The sequence below is a fragment of the Paramisgurnus dabryanus genome, chromosome 16, assembly GCF_030506205.2.
Source record: "Paramisgurnus dabryanus chromosome 16, PD_genome_1.1, whole genome shotgun sequence".
NCBI lineage: Eukaryota > Metazoa > Chordata > Actinopteri > Cypriniformes > Cobitidae > Paramisgurnus > Paramisgurnus dabryanus.
The window spans coordinates 37,114,970-37,133,307 of NC_133352.1; the positions used below are offsets into that span (position 1 = coordinate 37,114,970).

The 18,338-nt window shown below is 35.6% G+C and overlaps 1 long non-coding RNA gene across 1 annotated transcript; it reads left to right on the forward strand.

Moving 5' to 3' along the window:
* The first annotated feature begins 7,552 nt into the window (after positions 1–7,552).
* LOC135731399 (uncharacterized) lies at positions 7,553–12,058 on the forward strand. The gene is made up of 4 exons (XR_010526290.2): positions 7,553–8,277; positions 8,497–8,600; positions 10,456–10,527; positions 10,613–12,058. It is a non-coding gene; the product is annotated as an uncharacterized lncRNA (long non-coding RNA).
* The last annotated feature ends 6,280 nt before the right edge of the window (positions 12,059–18,338 follow it).

Here is an 18,338-nt window from a genome sequence, read left to right on the forward strand (position 1 = left end):
AGGGTCAGCTGTGTCAGTGGTATCTGAGGATTTCTACCAGACAAATCTGAACCATTTCAGTTTAAAACCAGCCCCCAAGTTAAAGCTAAAATCTTATTCAGGCCAAAGTATCGCTGTTCGAGGATACATCATGATTCCAGTGCAGCATGAAACACAGAAAGTCACCCTTCCTCTGGTCATTGTAAAGGGAAGTAGACCAGCTCTGATTGGTAGAAACTGGTTAAAGGATCTACACCTGAACTGGAAACAGATTTTCACTGTACACAGGGTGCTTACACAGACAGACGGGACTCTAGGAGTGAACGAGGTGTTACAACGCCACCAGGCAGTGTTCTCTGAGAACCCGGGCTGCATAGAGGGTTTTAAAGCCAAAATCTGTATAAAACCAGGCACCACACCAATCTTTTGCAAAGCTCGCCCAGTTCCTTACGCATTAAAGGAAGCAGTAGAAAAGGAGCTGGACAGGTTGGAAAAAATGAAAGTGATTTCAAAGACTGAGAAAAGTGAGTGGGCCTCTCCGATTGTCACTGTACCAAAGGCTGATAAAACAATTAGGGTTTGTGGCGACTACAAGGTCAGTATTAATCGGTGTATTGAAGAACAGACATACCCACTACCTAACACCGAAGATTTGTTTGCTACTTTAGCAGGAGGAACATTGTTCAGCAAGCTTGACCTCTCTCATGCCTACCAGCAGCTGATGTTAGACGAAGAGTCAGAGAAATTCCTGACAGTAAACACTCATAAGGGCCTGTACACGTTTCATCGCCTCAGCTATGGTGTTTCCAGTGCTCCTGCAATTTTTCAGTCTGTTATGGACCAGATTTTACTAGGACTGGATCATGTGACATGTTTTTTGGATGATATTCTCATCACTGCTTCATCTGAAGAGATGCATTTAAAAAGACTGGATGAAGTGCTTACACGTTTGGAAAAACATGGTGTCCGAGTGAAACTGTCTAAATGTCAGTTTTTTCAGAGCAGTGTGGAGTACCTTGGACATCGCATCGACCAGGATGGTCTGCACCCCACAAATGAAAAGATAGCAGCCATAAACAAAGCGCCGGAGCCAAAAAATGTCACTGAGCTGAAGTCTTTCTTAGGTCTTCTTAACTATTACAGCCGTTTCCTGCCAAACTCCTCCACCATTCTCCACCCTCTACACAACCTGCTGAGAAAAGAGGCCAAGTGGGTATGGACTTCTGAGTGTGCTAAGGCATTTGAAGATGCAAAGCAGCTATTACAGCAAAATAATGTGTTGGTGCATTACGACACACGTTTGCCACTCCGGATTGCATGTGATGCGTCACCCTATGGAGTAGGGGCGGTGATTTCTCATGTCATGAAAAATGGAGAGGAACGGCCTGTGGCTTTTGCATCAAGGACATTAACGGAGGCTGAAAGAAAATATGCCCAAATTGAAAAGGAGGCACTTGCCATCATTTTTGGAGTCAAGAAATTCCATAAATACCTATATGGGAGGAAATTCACACTCATTACAGATCACAAACCGCTGTTAACGATTCTGGGACCAAAGTCAGCAGTTCCAACTTTAGCAGCATTAAGAATGCAACGCTGGGCTCTCATTCTTATGGCATACAGTTATGATATTGAGTACAGAAGATCAGCTGATCACGCAAATGCTGATGCTTTGTCTCGCCTACCCAGTGCCTCATTCGACAACACAGGAGAAGAGGGAGGTATTTTCTATTTCTCACACGTGGAGGAACTACCAGTGGATGCAAGGGACATAGAGAGAGCCACTTTAAAAGATCCTACACTGAACCAAGTGTGGAGCTACACATTGAACGGATGGCCAAGTCATGTTCAGGCCGAAGCACTGCGGCCTTATTTCATACGCAGGCAGGAGTTGTCAGTGGAACAAGGTTGTGTTCTTTGGGGCCAGCGAGTCATCATACCCCCAGGCTATCGACAGCGCTTACTGGAAGACCTGCATCATGTGCACCCAGGTATCTGCCGCATGAAAGCTCTTGCTCGCAGTTACATGTGGTGGCCTGGCTGCGATGGGGAAATTGAAGAGCTTGTGAAAAGTTGCTCTATCTGTCAAGCGGTTCAGAAAATGCCAGCAGTTGCACCGCTGCACCACTGGAGATGGCCAGAAAGAGTGTGGCAGAGAATTCATATTGATTTTGCTGAAAAGGACAAGCAGGATTTTCTGGTGGTCATTGATAGTCATTCAAAGTGGTTAGAAGTTTTCCCTATGTCTTCTACCACCTCTCACAACACCATTGAAGTGCTCCGAAGCCTGTTCTCTGCATATGGACTGCCAGAAGAGCTGGTATCAGATAATGGTCCACAGCTGGTGTCGAGGGAGTTTACACAGTTTCTGGAGAGAAACGGTATCAAACACACTGCGGTTCCTGCCTATCATCCTGCATCGAATGGAGCTGCCGAGAGGTCAGTGCAGATTTTGAAACGTGCACTGACAAAGGATGTGTTGGAGGTGGAGAAAAAGGGTTCCTTGTCACTCAGTCATAGACTTGCAAATTTCCTGCTCATGTACCGCAGTACACCGCACTCAGTGACGGGACGGACACCGGCTGAGTTATTTCTGAAACGCCAAATACGAACCCGTTTCAGTTTGCTAAGGTCCACGCTTGCCAGACGGGTTGAAGAGAAACAAGCCACTCAGAAACATCATCATGACTGTGGTGGCTCATCTCTTCGCTTCTTTCAGGAAGGGGAAGCGGTCCGCGTCCGAAATTTCAGGGGAGGAGTGGAAAAATGGAATCAGGCAAAAGTACTTAAAAGACTAGGAGCTGTCACATATGTGGTACAAGATGGTCAGAGGCAGCGCACAGTGCATGTTGACCACATGTTGCCGTGGCGAGAGAATGTGGTGACACTTCCACAAAGCTTGCCTTCACCAGTGGTCGAAAATGAGCCGCCAGTAACTATGGACTGTGCCCGTCCTACTGTTTTGCCCTGTGCACCTGTGACGCAAATACCACATACTGTTCTCAATAAACCAACTGAACAGGTTGTCGAAGAGTCCTTCCCCACAGTAAATAAAAGTTCACCTGAGAAACGCCGGTACCCAGAGAGGGTCCGTGTACCACCTAAAAGACTGGATCTGTAACTGGCAGAACTTTTGTAGGTAAATGTAAATCTGCAGTGGGCATAAGCTGCCAAGAGACATTTTCTTTTGTTATAGTTTAGATTTAATTAGGGCAGTGGATTTATTTTGGTTGTGAGATTTAAATGCCAAGTTTGTTATTGCTAATTATTCTAAGCTAGGAAAAAAAAATTGTTCTTGTTTAAAACTAAAAGGGGAGGAATGTAATAGATTTGTGTATTGACAGGTTGAGACTGCCACCTTGTGGGTCATTATTGTAAAGGCCGTTGTTATGTTAAGTTTGGTGAGAAAACTTTATTGAGCCTTTGCAGCACCTGTAGTGTGAGTCTGTTAAGTAAGAAGTAAAGACGTGTTTAAGTCGTTCTGCACAGCCTCTTTATTGTTCCACCCGATATACTACAGTGCAGAATACCAAAAAGAAAGCGTGTATTATCTGTTTCATTTTGCGATCTGAAGCCACATCAGCTCAAAACACTTGATCTGCTATAAAGTTAGTTTGGAGCAAAAATATTAATCCCACTATTTGTCGTGTTTTGATGGTGTGCTAAACTAACAAAGTGGTGTGTTTTAGCTATGAATAATAGGTTTTAGGAATAATTTCAAATGGTTAAGCTTATTGTTTCTTTTTTTGTAAGTGAGACATTTAATCAAAGAAATAAGCAATTAAAACACTGTGATAGACCGGTTAACACTTTTATACATATACACATAAGTCCTCAACTTCTTTCTCAAAATTCTTGCGAAAGTAAATAATATTTTCCTAACTTGCCTATTTTAGTTTGATGTGTTATTCATTTGTTACAACATTATTTAAATAATGCCAAGGAAAGAAAGAATAAAAACACCAAAGTAATGAATACATTTGATTGTTATTTGACGTAAAAAAAATTATGCCCTTTTAAGTCCGTCAGCCCCTGCCCCTGAGGAGGTCTGTGCACGCCACTGAGGGGCGGGGCCAGGGGGGGGGGGCAGGGGGGGCACGGGCCACCCCCACAATTTGATTGGCCACCCCAAGTGCCCCCCCCTCCCACACCATCAGTCTCGTCAGTATTAATTATGTACTAGTGGTTTTGCTTTTCTTAAAATAAAACTTCATATTTTACAGGGCTTTGATTTATTTATATTACATTTTTTTTATTAGCTTAAAATATTAAAATATAAATTTTTGTGGAGGCTCCGCCTATGAAAAATTGTCTAGACCCGAGGAACCACTCTACCGTGACATGTTGTTATCGGAGTCAATTAGTAGGCGCACACTTATAGTAACGAACGGTGGTGGCACCAATAAAAAGCAAGGAAAAACAAGAAAAAACACAGAGGACGGAGAAAGGAGTTTTATGCAGATAGTGAAAAAGGACAACAAAGTCATAGGTGAGTGAGCTGAGTTTTGATATGTTTCCTTAAATGTGGAAACCTGCGATTAGTAAGTTAGAGCTAGCTCCTCTCTGTTACTGTCGAGAATGCTCATTACTAAAGTTGAAGACAACCTAACGGTACATTAAAAGAATATATAAAGTCACGTTTGCCTTTGCGTTTGTAATAAATAGTGGTGTGTTAGATCGCAGTTTATCCATACGGATCAGAACCCACGTTTCAACCCGCATGCGATTCGATCGCGGATTAAACAGGGATAGTTTATAATTTACACGTGTTTTAAAATGTTAACCTTCAAGTGCTTTTAAGCAATTTAACACTAAAAAGGCACTAAGTGAGTAGCTGTATGCAAAGACAGGTTGAATGTGTCCGGTCCCGTTTCAATCAGACGTAATCCTCCCTATATCCTTCAAATATTGATGTGTAAACTTTAGGGAGAGTTGCGCTATTGTATCTCATAGTGTATGGAATAGATCAATGAAAAACAACGTAACGTTTTTATGTGGAGTGACTGTTTAAGCTGCGCCGTCTGTGTGTGCATGGGTTTATTTAAGACGACAAGTGCCCTCAATAGTCGACACACGGAGAGAGCTTTGCGTTGATTCGGCACATGCAAAAACATTAACATGTCATACGACTATGAATAAACGTCTAGAATTTCCTCAGCCTCTAAACTTTCATTGCTATTAACTGTTTTCCTTTTGTTAAGTACATTTTCTGTTGCATGAAGCAGGTTTCACTTTCAGGTGCACAGGCTTTGCAAACTCTAGATAAAACACAAAGTTTAAACCAAGCATTGTCCAACATCTGATCCTGATCTAAACCAGTTTGGATTTATCTGGATTTGTCGACTCCAAACTTACTCTGAATTTTGAAAATTAAGAGTTTGTTGTTCAAATAGCTTCATGCAACAGACCACAGCCTCAGAAGCATATTTAAAGAAAACAACATAAACATTATTTTTTTCTATACATTAACTCACTGGGGCTCTGTGCAATATGCCATTTAATACAACCAAATAATATCTTTATTAAGATGATATGCGGACAACATTCAACTTTAGGAAATAAATTAGTTTATGACTTGACAAAGTAACTGAGAAAAATGCATTATTATTTCTTTAGGGACAGACAGACAGTCAGATACAGGCAATAGGACCAATGAAAAGGTCTCAAAAAATTCAGAATTTCTTCATTTTGAAGAAAAAAAGAGAGATAGAAGCAGAAAGGCATGAGGAGAGGGAAGAGAGGAAGACGCAGCAGTAGTCCACTGACTTTTCTGCAAACCAAGGTATGTGTATTACATGCAGAGACCAGAGGGAGGTTAAAACAAAAACACATCAGGAGGTTTAAATGTACTGAATGTATCCCCAGGTGAAAAAAAGTAGTATTTAATGTATTAAAAATATACTTAAAATTTAAGTAATATGTTTTTAGTACATTTGTATTCCCAACGTGCTTATTTAAAGTGTATTAAAAATATGTTAAATAGCTTTTAAATGTATTTCAAAAAAGTGTACTAGAGGTACATTGGTAATAAATATATTTTTAATTACACTTTTTATAAGTATGCTAAACTCAAGCATACTTTTAATGTATTTCTAAAAAGTGCACTAGAGGTACGCTGGTAATAATTATATCTTTAATTACACTTTTTATAAGTATGCTAAACTCAAGCATACTTTTAATGTATTTCTAAAAAGTGCACTAGAGGTACGCTGGTAATAATTATATCTTTAATTACACTTTTAAAAAGTATGCTAAACTCATGCATACTTTTAATGTATTTCTAAAAAGTGCACTAGAGGTACACTGGTAATAATTATATCTTTAATTACACTTTTAAAAAGTATGCTAAACTCATGCATACTTTTAATGTATTTCTAAAAAGTGCACTAGAGGTACACTGGTAATAAATATATCTTTAATTACACTTTAAAAAAGTATGCTAAACTCAAGCATACTTTTAATGTATTTCTAAAAAGTGCATTAGAGGTACGCTGGTAATAATTATATCTTTAATTACACTTTTTATAAGTATGCTAAACTCAAGCATACTTTTAATGTATTTCTAAAAAGTATACTAGAGGTACGCTGGTAATAATTATATCTTTAATTACACTTTAAAAAAGTATGCTAAACTCAAGCATACTTTTAATGTATTTCTAAAAAGTGCACTAGAGGTACACTGGTAATAAATATATTTTTAATTACACTTTTTATAAGTATGCTAAACTCAAGCATACTTTTAATGTATTTCTAAAAAGTACACTAGAGGTACGCTGGTAATAATTATATCTTTAATTACACTTTAAAAAAGTATGCTAAACTCAAGCATACTTTTAATGTATTTCTAAAAAGTGCACTAGAGGTACACTGGTAATAAATATATTTTTAATTACACTTTAAAAAAGTATGCTAAACTCAAGCATACTTTTAATGTATTTCTAAAAAGTGCACTAGAGGTACACTGGTAATAAATATATCTTTAATTACACTTTAAAAAAGTATGCTAAACTCAAGCATACTTTTAATGTATTTCTAAAAAGTGCATTAGAGGTACGCTGGTAATAATTATATCTTTAATTACACTTTTTATAAGTATGCTAAACTCAAGCATACTTTTAATGTATTTCTAAAAAGTATACTAGAGGTACGCTGGTAATAATTATATCTTTAATTACACTTTAAAAAAGTATGCTAAACTCAAGCATACTTTTAATGTATTTCTAAAAAGTGCACTAGAGGTACACTGGTAATAAATATATTTTTAATTACACTTTTTATAAGTATGCTAAACTCAAGCATACTTTTAATGTATTTCTAAAAAGTACACTAGAGGTACGCTGGTAATAATTATATCTTTAATTACACTTTAAAAAAGTATGCTAAACTCAAGCATACTTTTAATGTATTTCTAAAAAGTGCACTAGAGGTACACTGGTAATAAATATATTTTTAATTACACTTTTTATAAGTATGCTAAACTCAAGCATACTTTTAATGTATTTCTAAAAAGTACACTAGAGGTACGCTGGTAATAATTATATCTTTAATTACACTTTAAAAAAGTATGCTAAACTCAAGCATACTTTTAATGTATTTCTAAAAAGTGCACTAGAGGTACATTGGTAATAAATATATTTTTAATTACACTTTTTATAAGTATGCTAAACTCAAGCATACATTTTACGTATTTCTAAAAAGAGCACTAGAGGTACGCTGGGAAAAAATATATGTTTAATTACACATTTAAAAAAAAGTATGTTAAACACAAGCATACTTTTACAGAAGTTTTAGTGTATTTAGAAAAAAACATATATATTTTTAAACATGTACATTAATTTTAATAGGCTAACATTGCAATTTCAACATCATATCATTGAACTTGAATTATATATTGATTTTACAAAGTTAATCCACATAAATTTGTTAGTGTTTATATTCAAACAACACACGTGACGGACCTGACTAAACCTCATTGGTTCTTGGGATTCAGTACGTCACATTGGCTTCCTGATTCTGTTGTTCGATACACAACGTGCTTGATCGTTGGTAAATGTGGATTAAAAGTTGAAACTAAAACTGTTAAATTATATATAGTGATCATCAGAGGACTTGGCTGAAACAACGCGATTCACATGGATTACTTCGGCGATATTTTTTATTGCTGTTGCGATTAACTTTTTTTAAATGTGAGCAGTTTTTAAGTATCAAGTGGATCTGACATCGAGGGGAAATATACGTTTCTTGGATTTCATTAAAGTACATCGGTTTTTGTTTGAAGATGAATGAGAGAACATGAGGGTAAGTTAAGTGATGACAGATTTTTGCTTTTTATTTTTAGTGAACTATTAAATAAGTAGAACATTTAGTATTACAGTATGTCTTAATTTTAACCCAGCTTCTTAAAGTGTGTATGTTGTGTGGCTTTTGGAACATAACGTTACATTTTTTTGTGAGTAAAGTTAGGCATTTTATTTCTCTTGTTGTATTTCAGAAATCATAACAGCCTGTCTTTTTTAGCACAGCGGCATTCAAATTGACCAATCAGAGCCGAGAATATCTAATAAGTCGAAGTAGAGATGAACAGATGAAGATACAGCCCGTAAAAATACTTATTCTTGGTGGTAAGTTTTTAGTTCTACAGTATTTGTATAACATTAAGATAACTTTTACGTTTTTCTAATGCTAATGTTTAAAGAGTAACTAAACCCTAAACCAACTTTTTTAGTTAATGATCTGTAAGAATGATGCTTTATTAGTGTAAGTTTTTTGACATTTGGATATAAAGTGTTTCAATACTACAATATATGTTGTAAAAACGTCTGAGTGCTGCCCTCTTCAGGTTGAACGGTGGCTACTGGCAGGGCTCGAAATTGCGAATATTTTGGTCGCATTAGCGACCGAAATTTGATCTGTGCGACCTTAAAATATATTTGTGAGCATTTCTGCGACTGCCCATTTTGTTGTGGTGCGACTTGATTTAGATTTAGATTGCGTGCTGCTGTCCCAGGTTCAGTGTTCTCTCCAACGTTACATAACCAATCAAATTTCACCATTAAGTTCTTACGTTTAATGAAGACCGCAGATTGGCTAATATGAGCGTCAGTCATTCCTTGTTGCCGTGCTACGTTGGTACGTGAAGCGCGAAAATAACGCACCGCGAGCATGACGAGAACAAGCCGACTACAGCCAATGTTACTACTGTAATTAATGACGACGATCCGGATTCAAATGCGACTCCTCCACCGGAAAATAAGACTTGACGTTAAACCTTTCAGAGAGAGTGGCTTAATGATTTCGAGTGTCTCCGCTATGAAAATGGCTCGATGTAACTTACTTTGCTTACTGTAAATCCTGTAAAACGGCGTTGGTGGCGGAATCAAAACATTTTAAGCGCCAGACCTTGCTTAAATGACCTTGATGGTATGTTTTTATAAAAAAATATATTTTTTAAAACATATTTAGTAGTAATAGCATCCTGGTAATGCAGTTATCAATACCAATATTAGCCTTCTATATTAAGCCTTCTATATTAAGGTCACTTTTGTTATGTCCCAATTAATCAGTGTTTTACGTGTTTGCTAGATTTTCTATTGTAATCTTAATCATTTTACCTGTAATTGGTAAATTATTATTGCTATACTATTTCAAAAGCAGTTGGGTATTAATTTAGGAATCTATGCAGTAAAAAAAATAAAATAGAAGACCAAATTTTAAATGCTGGCCATAGGATATGTAAAGCCTGGTGGTTGCATTTTATTTTAATAAAATAAATCTATTAACATATACATTGTAGTTGTGGTGCTTTTTAATTTTTGGATGGATGCGCCTAAATTTTTGCTGGTGCTACCAAAAAAAAGTAAATTTTGAGCCCTGTACTGCAGTTGAATTTTCCTATTGGATGTTGGGTCCAAAAAAAATATTTTACCTGACACTTTTAGACAACATTACAAAGACAATAATATATTACTAACGTGATTAGCCTGCTGGACGAATTGTAAAAAACAGCACAATGTAAGCACTGCTAGTACAGGCTAGCTGAATATATCTTAATGATTACAGAGATAAGAAAACAAATAAAACTTGCAACCTTTCTCAGTTTGCACATCTGGACAATTCTTCACACATCATAGGTTGTAAATTTGGGTAAATCCAGCAAACAATTAATTTTAGCGATTCTGCTGTCACTCTGCTTTAAATCTCCCGCATCAGAAACTTAAGAGCAGCCTTGAGTCAATTGTGGAAGTTAAGCGTGCATAGAGTCCATTGGCATGACTTCTGATTTCCTTAAATCTCCTTAAACAGAGGTGAACTTTTCTTGTAAGCAAGATCACAATAGACATGTCAATGGAAAATGCCCTTGGTTAAAATAAAACACAATTATCAAAGTAAAGAATATCCTGTAATACACACAGGTTGCATTATATCAGTGTCAGTGAGTTAAGCCTCCTATAACCCTTTGTTCAATGTAACTTGTAGAGTGCCATGTAGCGACGGATCAAACGGACACTCATGTCAAGCTTGATGAGGACACAGTCAAAGCTTTAAAAGGTAAACTGAGAAGTTAACAAAATTCTAATGCATATGTTCATTAATTATTGGTTAATTTTGTATATATTCTGTTTCCTTTTCACAGACCTTGTGATTAAGTCTTCAACGTCTGAATGGCAAGAAGAAGTGACCGTCCACTTAAACGTGACATTTAAACTGCTCTGTGTTTTGGTTCAGCCATTTGCAGGTTTATCTCGAGTTAGTTCAAATGCACTTCTGCATTTGTCCAGTAACTTTTTGTTTAGAGAATTACATCATTATGATTATATAATTATTCAATGGTTGCATATTCATAGTGTACTTTTCATATTGATGTATTAATGTTCCACAATTTGATAAAAGTAGCTCATTGCATTTCACTGATCTTTGTTTTATATTGTAAAATCATTTCAATAGCAGTAAATACATACTTAGTTGTTTCTTTAACATTTAATTAGTTGTTAATGATGGAAGAAACCGGTTCGTATGTATGAATACAGAATAGGTATCATTTTAGAATGAGTTAAAACATGTTTTGGTGGCAAACATGCAGGTAAAATAGTACATATATAACATTCTAATAGTAAACTTGACTGTAATTCAAATGTCACATACAGAACATTAGAAATGATTTATTTTATGTATACAAATGTGTGGGCAATATATTATTATTTCATTTTGTATGCTATATTATTTATGTAATATTATTATATCTGAAATTATTAAATTACATTTATAAGTGTTTAAAAGGTGGGTTCAAATGTGCTTCAAGTTGTAACTGAATACAATTTTAGAAAATAGCACAGTTGAGTACACTTAGATTGTCTTAAGTTTGTCTTAACAAGTACTAAATACTACTTTTTAGTATATTAAGCACAATTTACTGCACGAAAATAAAGAGCTTTTGGTACCGTAAGGTTGTGAACTTAAAGTGTATTTTAGTGAACTTTTTCACCTGGGAATACATTTGGTATATTATTTTAACATACTACTAGTATATTTTAAAGTAGATTCGTAAATGTTTAAAGGTGGGTTCAAGTTGTAATTAAAGATATTTTTTAAATACAGACCTAGTATGTTAAAATTACATTTTAGTTCAACTTCATGGTGTCTCAAAAAAGCACAGTTGAGTACACTAAGATGGTTTTAAGTTCATCTTAAAAAGTACTTAATACTACTTTTTAGTATACTAAGTTCAAAATTAGTGTGTGAAAATAGAGCACTTTTAGTATAATGTGGAAAGTGTACTTAAATAGTGTATTTTAGTGAACTTGTTTCACCTGGGAATACATTTGGAATATTATTTTAACATACCATTAGTATACTTTAAAGTATATTTAAAAATGCTTAAAGGTGGGTTCAAGTGTACTTCAAGTTATAATGAAATATATTTTTTTAAATACAGACATAGTATGTTAAAAATACATTTTAGTTCAACTTCATGGTGTCTCAAAATAGCACAGTTGAGTACACTAAGATGGTATTAAGTTCATCTTAAGAAGTACTAAATACTACTTTTTAGTATACTAAGTTCAAAATTAGTGTGCGAAAATAGAGCACTTTTAGTATAATGTGGAAAGTGTACTTAAATAGTGTATTTTAGTGAACTTTTTTCACCTGGGAATACATTTTGAATATTATTTTAACATACCATTAGTATACTTTAAAGTATATTTAAAAATGCTTAAAGGTGGGTTCAAGTGTACCTCAAGTTATAATTAAATATATTTTTTTTAAATACAGACCTAGTATGTTAAAAATACATTTTAGTTCAACTTCATGGTGTCTCAAAATAGCACAGTTGAGTACACTAAGATGGTATTAAGTTCATCTTAAGAAGTACTAAATACTACTTTTTAGTATACTAAGTTCAAAATTAGTGTGCGAAAATAGAGCACTTTTAGTATATTGTGGAAAAGTGTACTAAGTGTACTTAAATAAAGTGTATTTTAGTGCACTTTTTTTCACCTGGGTCAGGATACAGTATACAGTATTATTACCTTCAATGTAGGGCAAGTTACACTAATTCACTGTTTATATGTATTTAAATGTGCCACCCCTCTCTAAGTCTGTGCCCCAGTCCGGCCCCCCCATGAAAAATTCTCTAGACCCGCCCCTGTGTAAATGCAACAAGAACAGCATATGTACATATTCAGTGACATGTAAACAATTGCAAAAAAAGTTTTTATTACAAGAAATATCCAATATTAGGTAATGCCGCGCTCGTTTTATCGAATTAGCATGAAGTTATCATTATGATGTGGTCACTAATATATTTATCGTTATAATTATCGTTATAATGTCATTTAAAGGTTTTATACACTGCTGTCGTGTTATTTGAGCTGTTTCTGAATGAAGGCAGACTGCTGACAGCGAGTCGTGTTGGCAGAGCTCATGTAAAACTTCCTAATGTCAAGATTAAAACGAATTTGTGCTTAAGGTGCGTGACTAAAACACACGTGCACTTAATTAGTGCGGTATAAATGCGATTAAAGCGTTTACATGGACGCATACTGCGATTATAAACGGCGTACGCCACCTCTTTTAATGCGACTTTACTTATTGCGATTATGAGCTTAATCGCATTATTTTTATCGAATTATTGCGTTTACATGAGGTAAAGTATAATCGCAGTATTGACAAAATCCCATTATAATCGCATTATTAGGGTGCATGTAAACGTCATGAGAATTTACCTTACGATCAGCTGTGGCCGTTTCTTAATCTGAAGGCCCCGAAGGTCTTATTCGAAGGCTGCATACGTCATCAAGACTGTCTTATTTCAAAATATGAACAATTATAAAATTTCTATTCTATTTGTTCAGATGTCTATGAATGTATTGTTAATACATTTTGTGTTATATGCTAACTTGTATTTCATACATGATATTTCTGAATAAAAAAATGAACAATTATAAAATTGACTGTTATTCTTAGTTAATCGTAAATTGTTGTAATATGCTTATTATTTGAAATATAATGCTCAGTTAACTCAAATAAACGATAATGACGTATGCAGCCTGCATATGCGACCTCCTGAGGCTCTGCAGCATAGACATCATATAGGTAGACGCCCTATCGACCGCTACTGCCTACTGGCGCGGTGAGATATGGGGCCGCCATCTTAGATCGGTCACCCGCTCCACTCAGTGTAATCTGTATGACTGGTGGAATGAGCTATCAGCGCATTTAATTAATCATATCTCAGTGAATACCGAACAGATTTTCACGCGGGTTTTTTTTGCTGCAAATGTCATTCATGGACCTATGATATAGGACACATGGTTCGGCGTATTTTAACGCCTTATGTGCCGCAAATCCCGTTTGAGTGGGGGTGACAATGTGATGTACATCTTTAAATGAATATTTCTCTGGGATTCTTTGGGCTAGAAACCTAATCTTGGTCTTGTTTTAAAGAAGACAATTTAGGGTTTTTCACAAATGAGTTGGAACGTAAAAATATTAAATATAAATATTTTTATAGCCGTTTACCTTTATTTTAATATATCAAATTATGCAGTAACATATTAATTTATAAATAAAATTACATAAAAGTTAATGTTTCACACAATAAATAATGTTAACATGAAGCAATATGTCTCAAGTAGTTGTGATCCAAATCACAAAAAAATGATGTTTGGGTCACAATTTTAATGGTTTTACCAACAACTGCCACTAGATTTTGCCACATACTCTTGTACTCTTGTATACTCACAAACTAATAAATTACTGTCACCGCAATATTATTCATGCAAAAAGATGTTGAAATATTAAAACTACATTCTGAGAGCTTTCCGATGATATATAGCTTGCCATCGTGTTTTTTTTAGGTTTAGAGTAGGGTTTTAGTGTTATATGCAAAAACAAATTTGGCCTACCTGTGGGCCCGTAACATTTTTAGAAACTGACTCTCACTGTGTCATAATTTTCCCCAAATGGTAATGAAATATGAAAATTATACTATTTGAGCTTTCCAACAATATATAGTTTGTCAATATTTAGGTTTAGAATCTTAAGGTCTTTACACACCGGGACGTTTTTCGTGCGCGTTTATCGTCGACGTTTAACGTCTCGTGACTCAAGAACCAGCGCCAATGTGAGTGCGCACACCCACGCGAAAAGCGCGAGGCGCAAATGCGTCATTTTCAGAAAAACGCGTGGGACACGTTTTTTTGGTTTGACGCGGCGCGTTAAAGGTTGGCCGACCAATGAGATTGGCGCTTTTGTTCACGTGCCTGGCTCTGCTGAAGTTCCAGTAAAACACGACTTGGTGGCGCTCAAGCACAAAATGGTCTTGCGGAGCACGTGGAACAGGTAAACACACAAGGAAGCATCGAGGCTGTGGAGGTTTATGAAGGTGTCGGAGTTCCTCACAACATCGACTGAATTTCGAAGGTAACGTGATATATAAGAACATAACAATACATAGCTGTGGGGGCTATATGATTAGATTAGATTCAACTTTATTGTCATTACACAAGTACAAGGCAACGACATGCAGTTTAACGTTAGGTCTAACCAGAAGTGCAAAAGCAGTATAAAAAGTGCAGGATATCAGTATTTGCATAGGTGCAGGATTATGTAATACGATGGAACAATTTACTGTGGGTGGTACTATGAACATAATATACAGAAATTTACAAATGCATATGTAAATAATAAATTAAACTATACAGAACAGGAGTGAAATTAATATTTAGGTAGTGCATGAATGAATTTGGATTGTAACTAATCAGTTAAGAGTGCAATGGCATAAGTTATTGTGCAGTGAATAGTTATTCTAATATTCATTACATAGTACAGGGGTGTAAACGATGCAATTCAAGTAGTCCAGCAGTGCAAATGAACAGGGAGTATGAAATAGACAGTACAGTAGTGTATTGAACGGACCAGTAGTGCAAATTTACATTATAACTGTGCAAGTAATAAAAATGAATATTGGTGCATTACATTATGATATGTAATGCACTGACATTGAACAGTGATTAACTTCATACCATGCATGTTCCCTGTACACCGTGTGATATCACGTTTTGTTGTTTGCACCATAATACTTTGTGTGTAACTGGAACCTGTTGTACACAAACGTGGACAATTACACTGCTTCATGTTCAAAGAAAAATATTTGGTTATTATATTCATTGCTTCTTCCTAACACCAAAATAACTGGAAGAAATCTAAAATGCAAGCTGATGAAATACCATGAATCTAAATTACATTTGTAATCAAATATTGACCTCATGGATATCGTGGCATGGCCCTCAGTGTGAAAGATTAATTCTGATGAAAACTACATTTATCTTTACAGTGTTCACAGCAATATTTCTGCTAAAAATGATGTGAGGAAAAGTGATGAGGCCCCAGCAAGCACGTATTCAGGATCATCCAGCACCAGCCGTGACAAGGTCCAATCTAAACAAAAGAAAACAGTCCGAGACAAACCTCTGGAGAAGTACCTCTTATTAAAAGATGCAAAAGGGAAAAAATTGAAAGCAGGAGCGCTCTGCCAGTTTTTGGTCACACCTATAGATGTTTATTATATATCATTTTATTTAGTTTTTTTTTATGTTTATACATTCAAGAAATACAGTTGAACATGTACATTTCATACATATGTTTATTTGCACTACAGTTCACTTAGACTTCTATCATTGTGACTTTTTTGCTCTACAGCTCTGCCAGTTCTTGTTCACACAAATTAATGTTTATTATATACCATTTTACTTATGTATTTTAAGTGATTATACATTTAAGAAATTCATTTGAAAATGTCTAATTTCTAAATGTTGATTTGCACTACCGTTCAGTTGCACTAAAGTCATTGTGACTTTTCTGGACCAACATTTCTGACTCCTGTTTTATTTAATTTTACTGTCATGTCTCTGATTGTTATTGCAAACTGCAGTTCATTCACAAAAATAAATGTTTGATTAAAAAACGAATTGTAAATAACGTGCCATTTTGACACTATGCATATATTTGTACATCAGTATTGTTGACCTCTTATTGTAATAACTACATACCTACTTCTTTAGCCAAATCACAAAATACAATACATTTGGGAGGATATGTGAGAAAATTGTTAACAAGAGAAAGTGCTTGTAAAAGATTAGTTAAAAATACACACATCGGATCACCCATTACCTTATATTTTGTGAAAGAGCTTTAATATTAATATTTAATATATAACGTGTTCTATCAAAATAGTTAATTTTATGTGGAGAGTGCTGATAATAGAATCGAATTATTTGATCAAATAGATTTGATTTAACAAATGTATTTAAGTTCACGGAGATATTGTTTGTACAAAGAATATATATATATATATATATATATATATATATATATATATATATATATATTATAAACACACCGTTTTCAAAATGGCAATTATAATGACTATAACACGAATGCACAGTTTGCTTTTATCTGAGAAGATCATGTTTCACATGATCATACTGTCAAGTAGCTGATGGTGAGTCCTGATGGTGAGTTGAAGTAGTCTTTGTATAGTTGATGCTGTTAGAAATCGAGCTGCTACTAGTAATATCCATGTTTTGTTAAAAGCAAGCATATGACTTGTTATTGACTAGCGTGTGGCTTTCTTCTTCTGTGTGACAAGTGAGTGTCAGAACAGAAGCATAAAGTTTCGCTGCGCCCCCTTGTGTACCGGCATAAATCTGTTTTGTATTAAGCGCCATCTAACGTCCAGGGGTGAATTTGCACCTCACTCGGCTCAGCGCCAGTAAAAATCGTCTGGGTGTGAAAGCAAAAAAACGTCACGTTAAACGCCGACGATAAACGCGCACGAAAAACGTCCCGGTGTGTCAAGACCTTTAGTGTTACCAACACTAATGTGGACAGCGCCACTTAATGTTCATAGTAGGAATGAATGAATATTCACTAAACAGTAATAAAATATTCTGATAAGATATAAAGTGAGTCCAAAATCAAAATATGTGGTGTAGGACATAAGATATTTTATAAATCACACACTATAAATATGACAAAGATGCAGAAACAGATAGTTGCAATAAAATAAGACTTTTTAATATGGTGAAGAAACAATTTAAAATGATTTGTAAACCCCCCACACACTCACACGCGCGCGCACGCACGCACGCGCACACACACACACACACACACACACCCCTGTTCAGAGCTTTAGTTCAAGAGAGGTGAGTTTGGCAACATGGTGGAGCCTTATCTTTAAAAACACAGACACAACCAGTGACAACGAGTCAGACTGATAGTTGTCGATTCCAAACCGAGTCTCCTCAATGTCCTCCCTACGAAGGAAAACATCCTCTGTTCCTGTTGACATCTCAGCTTTTTAAAGCTCGGCGGATCACGCAGCTCACAGCACCTTATAATAATAATAATAAGAATAATACACATTTATATAGCGCTTTACACAATACTCACAACAGAGAAACTCTTGTAATTATTACTTTACTTTACCCCACTCTCCTTGCAGGGTGAACAGCGGCTGGTGCAGTAAACATAGCCTAGCGAACGTTAGCTGGCTACGATTTCAGTACAGTAAAATCAATAAGCTGGCTCTTTCTCAATTTTCTGGTAATATTCTATTCACAAAATACAACCAATGGTACCGCGATGTTAAAAAGTACTTGTGAAAATAATCCTCCGGCCTCTATTTGCGATCGTCCGCCGATTAGAACAGGAAAATGCTCCACAGTGCTCTGACATCTTATCTGCTGCCATGCAACGAAACTAGGAGAACGACCGGTTTAAGATGGCCGCCGTATTTCTCAGTCCCCAGCGGCCAATAGGGCATCTAGTCTTCTATATGATATCTATGCTCTGCAGCC